The following is a 14707-nucleotide window of genomic DNA, read 5'->3' as shown; positions in this document are numbered from 1 at the left end:
CATTATCAACGTCTTGTGGATAATGGTCTCAGGTATCTGGAAGACTGTGAGAATGATGTATCTGGTAGAGTTGGCTGGGTTTCTTGCGGAGGTTTGCTAGAGGCTCTGGTGAGTCGCTTGTTGTATTCTGCTGTCTGGATTGCTTGATGGTTGTTGCTGGCGATGTTGGTTTGAAATTCTTCGATTGTTGTACAGAACTGTTTAGTTGAACTTGAGGCGTCACACGTATTGATATCTACAGTTGTAGTCTTTGTGATATTTTACTGCAGAAATCAGTTTGGGTAATGTTGCTGGTTCATTGTTTCTTGAACTGTGTTGGATCGATGACTGGCTTTTGTGAGTCGTTAGTTAGCGGAGTATTCCATGGCTGAATGGGGAATTTTGGTATCCTTGACTTCAATGAGCGACGGCGAGGGCTTTCGGCACTGATATGGAATGAATGGTAACAGCATCTGTTTCGTAAAACGTAGTCGACACTGTGCTTCGAAGTAGTTACTAACTTGTTGAATGTTGTAGGTGAAAATTCAGTGGACGGAGTGTGCTTTGGCTTTCTAGGGCATGTTTGATTTCTGTGGAATGAATAGATGTATGACTGATTTCTGTATTCTAAGCCTTGCATACATATGATAAGTCTGTTAGTGTAGGAGAATTCTGCCGTGGCGATTTGTAACGGCAAGAGGTGCGGCTGAAGGAAAACGAGGATTACCGGCGAAGTAGGTCCAGACAATGAAAACATCATGTTAGAAGAGTAAAAAAAAATTGACTTGCTAGCTTTCAACAGCAGCAACAAACTTCCAACCAGTTCTGAATAACTCAGAGGAATACTGCCAGAAATTTAGAATGAGTATAAATATTCCGAAAAACCAAATAATACTATTCACTTAACAAAATAAACTGAAAAACGATCAAAGAAATTTATACATGAACGGAACACTTTTACAAGCTGACCTAGGATGAATTTTCAAGATTAAATTAATTACTTATAAATGGCCTGTATGGGAATCGAACCTAACAGGCCACCAGATGCCAAACATATTGAACACTCGAAAAGTTTTGCTTCTTTTCAACAGCAAAACAAATTTACAACCAGTCCTGAATAACTGAGAAGAATACTGCCAGAAATTCAAAATAAAGATGAAAATTCCGAAATACCAACTGATTATATTCGCCAGAGAAAATATACTGAAAACAAAAAATAGACGAAAGTTACGCATGACCGGATCACTTTTACGAACTGCTACAGCGGTTAAATTTTTGGGATAAACTTCCTACATCAAATTAACGTGGATACAGCACACTAACAATATCCTAACTAGAATCTGAAAAAGAGCAAATTAGGCTAGTAGCCTATTGGGTTTAATTCAAGGCACATCAACAAATAATATTATAAAAATCTACAACAAGATACATAATACCCATTATAGAATACACATGTCCAGCCAGGATAAACATATCACAAAAATAGATTAATTATAACAGAGCAGTACAGTGAGATTCTAAACATCTATCTACTATAAGACGTACAAAGGGTAAGCTACTGAAATTACTAGGGTAGTTGATACTACATGAGAGTCACTGCGTCGTAATACAAATATCAAGTAGCAATTTATCAGGTCATTCTGTAAATAATGTTCGAAAATTTAATACACAAAATGCATCATCATATCTGTTTCTCTAAACGTCTTTCACGAGGAAAATATGTTGCAGGACGTATATTAAAATGTTCAGGCAAATAAAAAATCTAACTCAACACATTAAACGAACAAACCTATGTCAAGACAAATGCAAAGAGCAGGGATGTGCAAAGCCATCACGTCGGCACAATTAACACACATGACTATAGTTTAAGAAAATTTACATACTTAAAGATGGGCCTCTTTTCAGTGTTGGGATCAACAGATCCAATGAAACTGAATTTTGCTGTAGGGGAGAAGCGGAAGTACCCGGGAAAACTCACTTTCAGGTCCAGGGCGCCGGATAAAAATGCACTGACCGTACCCAAAGGCAACCTGTACAAGAAAAGATACACTGATGTTAACAAAAAATAGCTGTGGTATATAGGAAACAACACAAATTACTGTTAGAAGAGACTTGACTTTTGCAGGAAGTCGATGAGGTTAGGTTCAAGAAAACCGACATTGGTATTCTTGCTTGGTGTGATCATTATCAACCTCCAGTGGGATAATGGTATCAGGTATCTAGAAGACCGTGTGCATGATGTAGCTGGTACAGTTGGCTGGATTTCTTGCGGAGGTTTCCTAGAGGCTCTGGTGAGTCGCTTGTTGTATTCTGCTGTCTGGATTGCTTGATGATTGCTGGCGATGTTGGTTTGAAATCCTTCGTTTATTGTACAGAACTGTTTAGTTGAACTTGAGGCGTCACACGTATTGATATCTAGAGTGATAGTCTGAATGCTTTGTGATCGTTTACTGTAGAAGTTTCTTTTGGTAATCTTGCTTGTAGATTGTTTCTTGAGCTGTGTTGGATCGATAACTGGATTTTAGGAGTCGTTAGTTGGTAGAGTATTTTGTGTTTGAATGGCGTGTTTGGGTATCCTTGGCTTGAATGAGCAACAGCGAGGACTTTGGGCACTGAAATGGAATAAATACCAGTTGCGTAAAACGTAGACAGCACTGTGCTTCGAAGTAGTAACTATCTTGATAAATTTGGTAGATTGATTGAAATTTTTGGAGAAGATTCTGTGGACAATGCATATCTCGATCTAGCTGTGGCTATCTAGGGAATGTTTGAATTCCGTGGGATAAAGTCCTTTGAAAAACACAGAGAACCGGTCGGTGTGTGTCTAACTAACTTTCGTTTCTGTATTCCAGTGCTTGCATGTGTGTGATAAGTCTGCTGGTGAACAATGCTTGAAGAGAATTCCGCTTCGGCGTATTATTCGAAATCTGGATGGGTCGATGATTGCAACAGGTTTAACCTCACCGATAAACGTGGCGAGAAATGACGCCGAGAGTCGCGTAGGCAGGACATCGTCGACTAACGGCAGGATTAGTAAAGTAGGTCCACGCAATAATAACATCATGTTAGCAGAGTGAAACACATAGTCAAGCTCGCTTGGTATCTTTGCTGGGAATCACAATATGTGTGGCAAAATTAATCACTTATAAATTGCCTGTATGGGAATCGAACCCACAAACGACGCATTAGTAGCACGACGATCTAACCAACTGAGATAACAGGACACTAGATACCAACCATGTGGCAGTCTCGAAAAGTTTTGCTTCTTTTCAATAGCAGAAAAAATTTACAACCAGTCCTGAATAACTGAGAAGAATACTGCCAGAAATTCAAAATAAAGATGAAAATTCCGAAATACCAACTGATTATATATTCGCCAGAGAAAATATACTGAAGACAAAAAATAGACGAATGTTACGCATGACCGGATCACTTTTACGAACTGCTACAGCGGTTAATTGTTTTGTGATAAACTTCCGACATCAATTTAACGTGGATACAGCACACTAACAATATCCTAACTACAATCTGGGAAAGAGCAAATTAGGCTAGAAGCCTATTGGGTTAAATTCAAGGCACATCAACAAATAATATTATAAAAATCTACAACAAGATACATAATACCCATTATAGAATACACATGTTCAGCCTGGATAAACATATCACAAAAACAATTAGACAAACTAGGAAAAATACAAAATTCAATCTTAACTTCAGCTTATAAAGTATCCGTAGTACTTTGTCCACGTTCATGCACAAGTATCCAAACACAGAGAGAATTTTCCATAGGCTCTTCCATAGTGCACTGAATTATTTTAGTAAGAATTGCCATAAAAGTTGTTTATCGTGGGATCTCGACAGATACTACGTACGTGATGAACATAGTCCTCAGCACCTCTCACCAATAAATACATATTTAAGAAATATAAATGAAGCTGACCACCAAGCACTTCTCGTTTAGAATTTGTATAATCTTCGTAGCTATATTTCCTTTCTTTACTTTCTTTTAATAAATATCTCAGTATATAAATAGATTTTAAAAAATTAAAAGTAATAACGAAAAATATAAAAATAACGAAAATCAAAATAATATTTCATAAATTCAGAAAAATAGCATCTCAAGGCAATATATGAACATTGCCCTGAAAAGGGCCGGAGTACTGTGGGTTACTCTGGCCCTAAATAACTACAACGAAGATATTGTGGTAGTCGACATGAAAGTTAGGGATGGAAGAAGAGGTCATTTGCAACGGACCCTCCTGGGTATCCAAAATCCAACATACCCAAATACCCACAAAGAAGAAGATGTCGGCAAGTGATATTGTCGGCAAACGGGTTGTCGCCGAGCCATCTGTCGATTAGTACTGTTGTCGTTGAATTGAGTGTCGGTCATGTTGGCTATGGCTCGGTTTACAGTGAATAGTTTGTGTTATGTATTTTCGTTTTTCTATGTTAAAGGCGTTTCTTTGGTGTAAACATATATATGTATTTGTGGATTATTTTTATCATCTGAAAGTCTTTTGTTTTTCTTCGTATGTATAAAGCCAGCATGTATATTCAAGTTTTTATTTTGTATCTTTTAATACTTCGAGACCCGGTCGAACCTAACATGCTCGCCCTTTAAGCTGTAGAGGCATTATAATGTGACGGTCAATCCCATTATTCGTTGGTAAAAGAGTAGCCCAAGAGTTGGCGATCGGTGGTGATGACAAGCTGTCTTCCCTCTAGTCTTATGCTTCTAAATTAGGGACGGCTAGCACAGATAGCCCTTGAGTGGTGTTGCGCGAAATTCAAAAAATAACAAATAAATAACTTTTAATACTTTCAAATATGACTGCTATTATGTTTATCATGAAAGATCTTTTCATTGTACGTTGTACTGCATAACATCATAGGTAAAGAGTTTTATTTTGTTGTATTTTAATGTGGTTTTTAGTTTAAAGTTTATGCTATTGATCATTTATGGGAACAAGAAGCAGTTAGTGTTTCTTGACCACGTAAGGTCAGTTGATTTTAAAGTCGAAATTAGTAGGAAGAAGTATAATATGCAGACACATTATGCATTTCCTATTTTTGTATTTTAATGTAGGAATTTTCAAAGCTTTTGTGTTGTCTGATTCTAAGCACTTTTTGTATAAACACGTTATCCAGAAAACTACTTTGTTTCCTTCTAGTTGCCTTTGATGTTTACAAAACTCAAGCTCAGTCAAATCAATTCACATTTATGGTTTTCATAAATTTAATCAGTAGAGGTTATGATATTATTTACAAACTACATTTCTACTATATCACAGATAGGAAACAGAAAAGTGGAACTTTCCTTCATTTGTTTTCAGTAGCGTGTGATCTGACAACTGTTTTAACAACGAACTCATGCGTTTAATTTGTTGGCTAGAATGGTTCTCGGTACAACACCATTATTTAATTATTTCCAAGAGTCGTATTCTTTTACATTTTCCGCTTCTTCGACGTTGATTGGTGATCTGCCTCTAATATCTTTGCTTATATATGTGTCTCTTTCTTTTCTTTTTTTTCGTTTCTCGAGCCATACAGAGTTTTATTTAATTCTCTGCATTTCTCCAAAATGTCTAATCTGTCGTTTATTTTGTCTCCTTTCTTGCCTCTGATTGCGTTCGTTCATTAGCGGTTTTATCCATTTTATTGTATCTCTTTATCCTCTGACCTCACTCCATTACATTTTCTTTCCTTTTTTCTTTCGGTCTTAATCTTTTTTTCATTTCAACCAATCTAACTAATAATGTCTTATTTTCCTTTCTCCGACGATCTTTTCTTCGTTTATAAAGCATTTCTTTTAACTTGATTTCTTGTGAGAGAGAAAACAATTTTTTTTGCGTCTTATTTTTTTTTCGGTAACGTTTATGTCTATTCCAAGATAATGTTACTTAGTTCTTAAGATCTTTTATTTCATTTCAAGTGCTTCAAATCTGTTTTCTAGAATTAAATGAAAAGTATTGTTATACTATTCAAGCACATATTTGTCTTTTAGTATTGTTTTTATTTTTCCACAATATTCGTAACATGCAGAAAAGAAAACAATATAAAAACAAGGGGAAAGCACTAAAATAAACGAATGACGATAAATCCGTTACACCTTTCGAAACAGGCACGCTATTTAACAAAAGCTAATTAAAGTTTATTATTAATAGAGTTGTGACTTATTTCTTTCGCGCCACACGTGAAGTCCTTGTGAAATATATAGGCTTTCTAATAGCCTTGATGTCGTAAACAAATTAAAAGTAAAAACTGTAAAATTTGTAATAAAAATAGAACAAAAGTATTTACCAGATAGTATTAAAATGTCTATTTTAAAAAAGGTAAAATGTATAATCGTAAACATTTTTGAAAAATGGCTCCAAAGTTTTGCTATCATTTGAGGTTTCAAGAGGACAAAAATAGATTAATTATAACAGAGCAGTATAGTGAGATTCTAAACATCTCTCTACTATAAGGCGTACAAAGGGTAAGCTACTGAAATTACTAGGGTAGTTGATACTACATGAGAGTCACTGCGTCGTAATACAAATTTCAAGTAGCAATTTATCAGGTCATTCTGTAAATAATGTCCGAAAATTTAATACACAAAATGCATCATCATTTCTGTTTCTCTAAAAGTCTTTCACGACGAAAATATGTTGCAGGACGTATATTAAAATGTTCAAGGCATATAAAAAAAATCTAACTCAACACATTAAACGAACAAACCTATGTCAAGACAAATGCAAAGAGCAGGGATGTGCAAAGCCAGCACGTCGGCACAATTAACACACATGACTATAGTTTAAGAAAATTTACATACTTAAAGATGGGACTCTTTTCAGTGTTGGGATCAACAGATCCAATGAAACTGAATTTTGCTGTAGGGGAGAAGCGGAAGTACCCGGGAAAACTCACTTTCAGGTCCAGGGCGCCGAATAAAAATTCACTGACCGTGCCCGAAGGCAACCTGTAGGAGAAAAGATACACGGATGTTAACATAAAATAGCTGTGGTATATAGGAAACAACACAAATTACTGTTAGAAGAGACTTGACTTTTGCAGGAAGTCGATGAGGTTAGGTTCAAGAAAACCGACATTGGTATTCTTTCTTGGTGTGATCATTATCAACCTCCTGTGGGATAATGGTATCAGGTATCAGGAAGACCGTGTGCATGATGTAGCTGGTACAGTTGGCTGGATTTCTTCCGGAGGTTTGCTAGAGGTTCTGGTGAGTCGCTTGTTGTATTCTGCTGTCTGGATTGCTTGATGGTTGCTGGCGATGTTGGTTTGAAATCCTTCGTTTATTGTACAGAACTGTTTAGTTGAACTTGAGGCGTCACACGTATTGATATCTAGAGTGATAGTCTGAATGCTTTGTGATCGTTTACTGTAGAAGTTTCTTTTGGTAATCTAGCTTGTAGATTGTTTCTTGAGCTGTGTTGGATCGATAACTGGATTTTAGGAGTCGTTAGTTGGTAGAGTATTTTGTGTTTGAATGGCGTGTTTGGGTATCCTTGGCTTGAATGAGCAACAGCGAGGACTTTGGGCACTGAAATTGAATAAATACCAGTTGCGTAAAACGTAGACGGCACTGGAGTCCTGAGCTAGCCACCGAGCAAGTCAGACGTGCCAATATGCTATTCAAAACGAAACGTTCATCCTCGCCAGTCAGGCCGTTAGTGCCGCCTGTAATCGTCGACGGCTTACCGCCGAACCTCACGCCGTACCAAGTCGCCACGTTGATCGCCCGAGCCAAGCCTGGGGCAACCATCGAACCGTCCAGGACCCGTATTTTACGCCGGGGAGGAATCCTCATCCAACCAGCCACTATTGCAGACCAAACCTATCTGTGCCAGCCATGGAACACTGAATTTAAAGTAAGTTGTTCCCCAACGAAAAGTCCAGTCAATCTTTTTTTCTGTATTCCTCGGGGCGTCGACCCATCAATTCAACCTGAAGAAATTAGACAAACCATAGAACCCCAAATACAAGCCAAGGTATACGCAGTTCATCGAATTTATTCTAAGAACAGTAATCATCCCACACACTTCATGAAGATAGTGACAACATCGAAGTACAGTGCCGACTGTATTTTACGAGATGGCTGCTATTATCATATATTTCATTTTAGAGCCGAACGCCCACATCGACGACCACTCAAGAATGGTTCAAACCAAGCACCCAGATATCGTAAACAACCAACGGAAATCTTCCAACAGGAAAATACCAAAATACCGCCGATTCCAGACCGTATTAGAAGAAACACGAAGACGGATCCAGACAACCCGACTCAGAAGAAGACAACACCCATTGTTGGCAACACGCCAAGTTGCAGTAGTTCAAGAAAGAAAAAGGACAGTTCCTGCCAGACTTCAATCCCAGTTCCACAGAACTCAACAACCAGCCAGACTCAAACCATTACGAAGATAACCATCGACGCGACAGCACAAACTGAAAAACAATCCACCTCCACGCAGAAAACTCAAACCAAAATCTCGAGAAGAAACAAAGCATCACAGACCAGCGAAGAACAACTCACCGAAGAACAGCCAGTAGTTCCACCACCAAGGCCACGTTTCTCAGTTGCACCAATGGGCTTCAAGTGTGGAAACAAGTTCATGATGAAGTTGCCACCCGATCTACAAGACTGCAGCTAACAGTTTTCACGTACACCATCAACGTAGTTCATCAGTTTTTGTTTGTTTTTTATTAATTTGTGTTTTTTTGTTTGTTTTTTTCTTTCCCAGCTACTTCCGGGCACGGTCTGGGTAGACTATTCGGCGCCCAGGCCGTGAAAGTGGGGTTTCTCGGGGTACTTCCGTTTCCCCCCACAGCAAAATCTCTGGCATCGGACCTGTAGGTCCCAGCCTCATTCTGAAAAGGGCCGTTTACCCAGTCAAGGGTATCTAATCAATTACAGTAAATTTTAAAAAACCAATTCGCCAGCCGCCAGGGTTCTCCATCCTCGAGCTAAAGTCTGGCTCACTTCACTTTCGCTGCTTTCGTCCAGTTCTCCCGTCCTTCCTCTCACTCACAAATATTTTTGAAATGTTAAAAATAAAGTAAAAACTCCATGGATATTTTAAAACATTTCTCACGTAAGGGGACGAAGAGGAACTATAAAGTTCCTGAACACCCCAGTTGGAGAGAGAACTCTTCTGATTTCTCTCTCTCTAAACTGAACCCCTGCCACGTTAGTTTAGTTTAGTTAGTAGACGGCACTGTGCTTGGAAGTAGTAACTATCTTGATAAATTTGTTAGATTGATTGAAATTTTTGGAGAAGATTCCGTGGACGATGTATATCTCGATCTAGCTGTGGCTTTCTAGGGAATGTTTGAATTCCGTGGGATGAAGTCCTTTGAAAAACACAGAGAACCGGTCGGTGTGTGTCTAACTAACTTTCATTTCTGTATTCCAGTGCTTGCACGTGTGTCATAGGTCTGATGGTGTACAATGATTGAAGAGAATTCCGCTTCGGCGTATTATTCGAGATCTCGAAGGGTCGATGACTGCACCAGGTTTAACCTCATCGATAAACGTGGCGAGAAATGACGCCGAGAGTCGCGTAGGCAGGACATCGTCGACTAACGGCAGTGTTAGTGAAGAAGGTCCACGCAATGAAAACATCATGTTAGCAGAGTGAAAAACATAATCAAGCTTGCTTGGTATCTTCCCTGGGAATCACAAAATGTGTGGCAAAAGTAATCATTTATACATGGCCTGTATGGGGATCGAACCCACGACATTCGCATTATTAGCACGACGCTCTAACCAACTGAGGTAACAGGCCACTAGATGCCAAACATGTGGCAGTCTCGAAAAGTTTTGCTTCTTTTCAATAGCAGAAACTAATTTTCAACCAGTCCTGAATAACTGAGAAGAATACTGCCAGAAATTCAAAATAAAGATGAAAATTCCGAAATACCAACTGATTATATATTCGCCAGAGAAAATATACTGAAGACAAAAAATAGACGAATGTTACGCATGACCGGATCACTTTTACGAACTGCTACAGCGGTTAATTTTTTTGTGATAAACTTCCGACATCAATTTAACGTGGATACAGCACACTAACAATATCCTAACTAGAATCTAAGAAAGAGCAAATTAGGCTAGAAGCCTATTGGGTTAAATTCAAGGCACATCAACAAATAATATTATAAAAATCTACAACAAGATACATAATACCCATTATAGAATACACATGTCCAGCCTGGATAAACATATCACAAATACAATTACACAAACTAGGAAAAATACAAAATTCAATCTTAACTTCAGCTTATAAAGTACCCATAGTACTTCGTCCACGTTCATGCACAAGTATCCAAAAACAGAGAGAATTTTCGATAGGCTCTTCCATGGCGCACTGAATTATTTTAGTAAAAATTGCCATAAAAGTTGTTTATCGTGGGATCTCGACAGATACTACGTACGTGATGAACATAGTCCTCAGCACCTCTCTCCAATAAATACATATTTAAGAAATATAAATGAAGCTGACCACCACGCACTTCACGTTTAGAATTTGTATAATCTTCGTAGCTATATTTCCTTTCTTTACTTTTTCTTTTAATAAATATCTCAATATATAAATAGATTTTAAAAATTAAAAGTAATAACGAAAAATATAAAAAGAACGAAAATCAAAATAATATTTCATAAATTCAGGAAAATAGCATCTCAAGGCAATATATGAATATAGCCCTGAAAAGGGCGGAGTACTGTGGGTTACTCTGGCCCTAAATCACTACAACGAAGGTATTGTGGTAATCGACATGAAAGTTAGGGATGGAAGAAGAGGTCATTTGCAACGGACCCTCCTGGGTATCCAAAATCCAACATACCCAAATACCCAAAAAGAAGAAGCTGTCGGTAAGTATTATTGTCGCCAAACGGGTTGTCGCCGAGCCATCTGTCGATTAGTACTGTTGTCGTTCAATTGAGTGTCGGTCATGTTGGCTATGGCTCGGTTTACAGTGAATAGTTTGTGTTATGTATTTTCGTTTTTCTATGTTAGAGGCGTTTCTTTGGTGTAAACATATATATGTATTTGTGGATTATTTTTATCATCTGAAAGTCTTTTGTTTTTCTTCGTGTGTATAAAACCAGCATGCATATTCAAGTTTTTCTTTTGTATCTTTTAATACTTCGAGTCCCGGTCGCACCAAACATGCTCGCCCTTTAAGCTGTAGAAGCATTATAATGTGACGGTCAATCCCATTATTCGTTAGTAAAAGAATAGCCCAAGAGTTGGCGATCGGTGGTGATGACAAGCTGACTTCCCTCTAGTCTTATGCTGCTAAATTAGGGACGGATAGCACAGATAGCCCTTGAGTAGTTATGCGCGAAATTCAAAAAATAACAAATAAATAACTTTTAATACTTTCAAATATGACTGCTATTATGTTTATCATGAAAGACCTTTTCATTGTGCGTTGTACTGCATTACATCATAGATAAAGAGTTTTATTTTGTTGTATTTAAATGTGGTTTTTAGTTTAAAGTTTATGCTATTGATCATTTATGGGAACAAGAAGCAGTTAGTGTTTCTTGACCACGTAAGGTCAGTTGATTTTAAAGTCGAAATTAGTAGGAAGAAGTATAATATGCAGACACATTATGCATTTCCTATTTTTGTATTTTAATGTAGGAATTTTCAAAGCTTTTGTGTTGTCTGATTCTGAGCACTTTTTGTATAAACACGTTATCCAGAAAACTACTTTGTTTCCTTCTAGTCGCCTTTGATGTTTACAAAACTCAAGCTCAGTCAAATCAATTCACATCTATGGTTTTCATAAATTTAATAAGTAGAGGTTATTATATTATTTACAAATTACATTTCTACTATATAACAGATAGGAGACAGAAAAGTTGAACTTTCCTTCATTTGTTTTCAGTAGCGTGTGATCTGACAACTGTTTTTAACAACGAACTCATGCGTTTAATTTGTTGGCTGGAATGGTTCTCGGTACAACACCATTATTTAATTATTTCCAAGAGTCGTATTCTTTTACATTTTCCGCTTTTTCGACGTTGATTGGTGATCTGCCTCTAATATCTTTGCTTATATATGTGTCTCTTTCTTTTCTTTTTTTTCGTTTCTCGAGCCATACAGAGTTTTTTTAATTCTCTGCAATTCTCCAAAATGTCTAATCTGTCGTTTATTTTGTCTCCTTTCTTGCCTCTAATTTGCGTTCGTTCATTAGCGGTTTTATCCATTTTATTTTATCTCTTTATCCTCTGACCTCACTCCTTTACATTTTCTTTCCTTTTTTCTTTCGGTCTTAATCTTTTTTTCATTTCAACCAATCTAACTAATAATGTCTTATTTTCCTTTTCCCGACGATCTTTTCTTCGTTTCTGAAGCATTTCTTTTAACTTGATTTCTTGTGAGAGTGAAAATAATTTTTTTCGCGTCTTATTTTTTTTTTCGGTAACGTTTATGTCTATTCCAAGATAATGTTACTTAGTTCTTAAGATCTTTTATTTCATTTCAAGTGCTTCAAATCTGTTTTCTAGAATTAAATGAAAAGTATTGTTATACTATTCAAGCAAATATTTGTCCATTAGTATTGTTTTTATTCTTCCACAATATACGTAACATGCAGAAAAGAAAACTATATAAAAACAAGGAAAAGCACTAAAATAAACGAATGACGATAAATCCGTTACGCCTTTCGAAACAGGCACGCTATTTAACAAAAGCTAATTAAAGTTTATTATTAATAGAGTTGTGACTTATTTCTTTCGCGCCACACGTGAAGTCCTTGTGAAATATATAGGCTTTCTAATAGCCTTGATGTCGTAAAGAAATTAAAAGTAAAAATTGTAAAATTTGTAATAAAAATAGAACAAAAGTATTTACCAGATAGTATTAAAAATGTCTATTTTTAAAAAAGGTAAAATGTATAATCGTAAACATTTTTAAAAAATGGCTCCAAAGTTTTTCTATCATTTGAGGTTTCAAGAGGACAAAAATAGATTAATTATAACAGAGCAGTATAGTGAGATTCTAAACATCTCTCTACTATAAGGCGTACAAAGGGTAAGCTACTGAAATTACTAGGGTAGTTGATACTACATGAGAGTCACTGCGTCGTAATACAAATTTCAAGTAGCAATTTATCAGGTCATTCTGTAAATAATGTCCGAAAATTTAATACACAAAATGCATCATCATTTCTGTTTCTCTAAAAGTCTTTCACGACGAAAATATGTTGCAGGACGTATATTAAAATGTTCAAGGCAAATAAAAAAAAAATCTATCTCAACACATTAAACGAACAAACCTATGTCAAGACAAATGCAAAGAGCAGGGATGTGCAAAGCCAGCACGTCGGCACAATTAACACACATGACTATAGTTTAAGAAAATTTACATACTTAAAGATGGGCCTCTTTTCAGTGTTGGGATCAACAGATCCAATGAAACTGAATTTTGCTGTAGGGGAGAAGCGGAAGTACCCGGGAAAACTCACTTTCAGGTCCAGGGCGCCGAATAAAAATTCACTGACCGTGCCCGAAGGCAATCTGTAGGAGAAAAGATACACGGATGTTAACATAAAATAGCTGTGGTATATAGGAAACAACACAAATGACTGTTAGAAGAGACTTGACTTTTGCAGGAAGTCGATGAGGTTAGGTTCAAGAAAACCGACATTGGTATTCTTGCTTGGTGTGATCATTATCAACCTCCTGAGGGATAATGGTATCAGGTATCAGGAAGACCGTGTGCATGATGTAGCTGGTACAGTTGGCTGGATTTCTTCCGGAGGTTTGCTAGAGGCTCTGGTGAGTCGCTTGTTGTATTCTGCTGTCTGGATTGCTTGATGGTTGCTGGCGATGTTGGTTTGAAATCCTTCGTTTATTGTACAGAACTGTTTAGTTGAACTTGAGGCGTCACACGTATTGATATCTAGAGTGATAGTCTGAATGCTTTGTGATCGTTTACTGTAGAAGTTTCTTTTGGTAATCTTGCTTGTAGATTGTTTCTTGAGCTGTGTTGGATCGATAACTGGATTTTAGGAGTCGTTAGTTGGTAGAATATTTTGTGTTTGAATGGCGTGTTTGGGTATCCTTGGCTTGAATGAGCAACAGCGAGGACTTTGGGCACTGAAATTGAATAAATACCAGTTGCGTAAAACGTAGACGGCACTGTGCTTGGAAGTAGTAACTATCTTGATAAATTTGTTAGATTGATTGAAATTTTTGGAGAAGATTCCGTGGACGATGTATATCTCGATCTAGCTGTGGCTTTCTAGGGAATGTTTGAATTCCGTGGGATGAAGTCCTTTGAAAAACACAGAGAACCGGTCGGTGTGTGTCTAACTAACTTTCATTTCTGTATTCCAGTGCTTGCACGTGTGTGATAGGTCTGATGGTGTACAATGATTGAAGAGAATTCCGCTTCGGCGTATTATTCGAAATCTCGAAGGGTCGATGACTGCACCAGGTTTAACCTCATCGATAAACGTGGCGAGAAATGACGCCGAGAGTCGCGTAGGCAGGACATCGTCGACTAACGGCAGTGTTAGTGAAGAAGGTCCACGCAATGAAAACATCATGTTAGCAGAGTGAAAAACATAATCAAGCTCGCTTGGTATCTTCCCTGGGAATCACAAAATGTGTGGCAAAAGTAATCATTTATACATGGCTTGTATGGGGATCGAACCCACGACATTCGCGTTATTAGCACGACGCTCTAACCAACTGAGCTAACAGGCC

General features: G+C 37.4%; 2 non-coding genes across 2 annotated transcripts; both read right to left on the bottom strand.

The window, feature by feature from the left end:
* Positions 1–9693: 9693 nt before the first annotated feature.
* On the bottom strand, positions 9694–9767 carry TRNAI-AAU (transfer RNA isoleucine (anticodon AAU)). The gene has a single exon. It is a non-coding gene; the product is annotated as a tRNA-Ile (tRNA).
* Positions 9768–14633: 4866 nt separating this feature from the next.
* Positions 14634–14707, bottom strand: TRNAI-AAU (transfer RNA isoleucine (anticodon AAU)). Its single transcript has one exon. It is a non-coding gene; the product is annotated as a tRNA-Ile (tRNA).

Source organism: Tachypleus tridentatus, chromosome 6 (genome assembly GCF_004210375.1).
Source record: "Tachypleus tridentatus isolate NWPU-2018 chromosome 6, ASM421037v1, whole genome shotgun sequence".
Taxonomy (NCBI): Eukaryota; Metazoa; Arthropoda; class Merostomata; order Xiphosura; family Limulidae; genus Tachypleus; species Tachypleus tridentatus.
Note: the sequence above shows the minus strand (reverse complement) of the source record. Positions and strands in the feature narration are given on the sequence as shown.